This window comes from Populus euphratica, unplaced genomic scaffold (genome assembly GCF_000495115.2).
Source record: "Populus euphratica unplaced genomic scaffold, PopEup_1.0 scaffold34.1, whole genome shotgun sequence".
In the NCBI taxonomy this organism is placed as follows: domain Eukaryota; kingdom Viridiplantae; phylum Streptophyta; class Magnoliopsida; order Malpighiales; family Salicaceae; genus Populus; species Populus euphratica.
In genome coordinates this window covers 221287-223995 of record NW_011499883.1, presented here as the reverse complement: position 1 = coordinate 223995, position 2709 = coordinate 221287, and the positions used below count along the sequence as shown (strand labels likewise).

The following is a 2709-nucleotide window of genomic DNA, read 5'->3' as shown; positions in this document are numbered from 1 at the left end:
GTAGGAATATTTAGCACAGTGGATACAGACCAGAACAGAGCAATCTTAACGGGTGTTGAGGCCTCTTTTAAGGAGAACTTAAAATCTAGAGCAACACGATTGCTTTCCAATTTGCATGCCTATAGTGTAGATATCTATCCTTCCCCAGTATCCACCGATTAAAACACAGCTGAACTAACAAAGTGCCCAGTGGTCATTTAAAAAAATACACTAACGTAGTTCATTAGCATTTTAAATCATCACAGATGCAGAGGATAACCGTCTGAAATGGACATGTTCCAGTTCATCCAATGCATAGTTTATACTTTTTTAGGGGTGCTAGACAGATATGTCTCTCTGGAGCTGCTTTCTGTTCCTTTCCTCACAAGATATTCTCTCTGCTTTCTTGCACAGATAAAGAGGCCAAGCGTCTAAGCCACAAACCCCATCTTCCATCAACTCTATTTGGTTTTTTCTTCGTCTTTTGCCAATATGAATGACCCCAAATATGGTTATCCGCACCCCCCTCAAGGTATTACTTGTTTTATTTTTTCTTTCCTATTCCTCTTTGAACGACAATTCCTTGTCATCAGTACTGGTGGTTGTATGTTACTGTCATCAATTAAGGCACTTGCGTGTTGCACCATACATACAGATGCATCATTGTCAGCATTTAATCCCAAGTCATGCACTGAGCACTTTTTTCTTCTTGTCATCATGGTACTAATGATAATCCAATCTTAGCTTGGACAGTTAGATGACAGCTTCCTTGCTTACAAACTAGTTTTACAGATGCAAATAAATCGGCAGAATTGAATGGATCCTAAGCAAGCTACGCGCACCAATTTCTTTCTTCTTCTTCTTTTTTTTTTCAATTTTAGTTTTTCTTGACCAGAATAATATGATGCATGAGTTTATCAAGCGCCGCCTCCCGTGATGGGACCGCCACAACGGCAAGTAGGCTTTCTTGAGGGATGGTATGAATTCTGTATTTGCTACATGTTCATAACTCTGTAGTAGTTGTCATGTTGATGATCTAAAGATTGTTCTTTTTATTGTACATGTGATTTGCAGTCTGGCAGCTTTATGTTGCTGATGTCTCTTGGATGAGTGCTGCTGTGACCCTGCAGTTGTATTTTGCCACCTAATGATGCCTGTGATTAGACGGCACAAAGAGGTTTTATGTGTGTTATATTAGGACACATGTAAAGGTGTTTGTTTGATTATATAGTTAAAACAATTGATTGATGAGCATGCAATATGATTCCGCTATCTTATATTATCCATTCATATATTTTTTTGGATTAAATTTATCTTTTATTGATCTTGAAGTATCTTTCTAGTGCATTTAGGTTTGGCACATTCAGGATGTAGTTTTCCCATTTACCTTTTATCTTCATAATGAATATCAGATGCTGCCCTTTTGCATATAGATTAGCAGCTGGAGTGGTAGAGATGAAATGTCGATTCAATATGCTTTTAAAAAATAAACTGATGTAACTTGACAAGGTCTGAAGTTTGAAGAAATCAACACTTTCTTTCACGAAATTCAGCATGGATAATTCAGAACTTTGTGCTGCTGTGTGCTAGGAATAGACCAAAAACTTTATCAACATATCGAAACTGAATTATATAACGTATAACAACAGTATTTGGTTAGCTAGTAAGGCCAAGCCAGCTGCCCAGCAAAATAAAACTAGGCAAAGCATACCTGCTATTATGATCTAGACACTTCAATTTATTTAAGTCACTGCACATATATAAATGGGGATTGCTTCATCAATCCAAAACTCACGATTTACACAAAAATGAGATTTTGAATGCTACTAGTATACTATGTTGCTCATAAACCCTTTCCTGTCAGCACTATGCTTGCCAAAGCATTTATCCAACTCACTTCTCAGATTTTAGCAGCTTCTCAATGATTCCTGCAAATGACACAACATCATTTCTGGCTGTCAAAATGTTCAAAATCTCGACATGCTTTTGGGGGATTCTGATTTTTGAATTGTCAAAAAAAAGTTTCACTGGCCTTGCTTTCGAGGCTTATATCCATGGTCTCTCTTTATGTCTTAAGTGCATAGATTCTGCAGCAATGGAGTATACAGATATGGCGGTGAAGTTTCCATAAGTTTTGCACTTCCAAATTAGTTTGGCCGGCAACAATAATGTATCATGGAATCAATACTCATAGAATATGTTCTAAAATGTGGAGGAATCTGAGTTTGAAAATCGTCAGATTCATTAAAACCTATTGCCTGATACCATGATGCAACCTCAAGATCTCTCTGTCGAGTTCATCCACAAGAGATGCCACATGCATCCAATTGTGATATTGACTCTAACCACTAGCCCTCCAAAATACATAGTTTTCTTGGGCCATTTCTCCAAATCAAACACCAGAGCGAAGCAGCTCACACCACTGAGAATCCTTTTCCAGACAATGATCTCATTCGTCAAGAAGAAGAAAAAAATGCATTAATGTTTGTGTTTCTGTAAGATTTTTTTTTTAAAAACCAAGTGAATTATGCATAGCTCCTCTTTGATGTGAAACAAGAACAGCACAGCACAGCACTAAGTATGTGATTGTGATTCCAAAACCTCTTAACCTAACCTGCGAGATGGGAAAAGAAAGAGAATTGTCAGAGCAAGACGATTGTTTTCTTTGTATAGACAACTCAACAAACATGAAATTTGAAGCAACAAACTTTGGACCGTTTCGTCTATGCT

At 37.4% G+C, this 2709-nt stretch overlaps 1 long non-coding RNA gene across 1 annotated transcript; it reads left to right on the top strand.

The window, feature by feature from the left end:
• Positions 1-280: 280 nt before the first annotated feature.
• Positions 281-1271, top strand: LOC105129735 (uncharacterized). Its single transcript, XR_843115.1, has 2 exons — positions 281-956; positions 1054-1271. It is a non-coding gene; the product is annotated as an uncharacterized LOC105129735 (long non-coding RNA).
• Positions 1272-2709: the final 1438 nt, after the last annotated feature.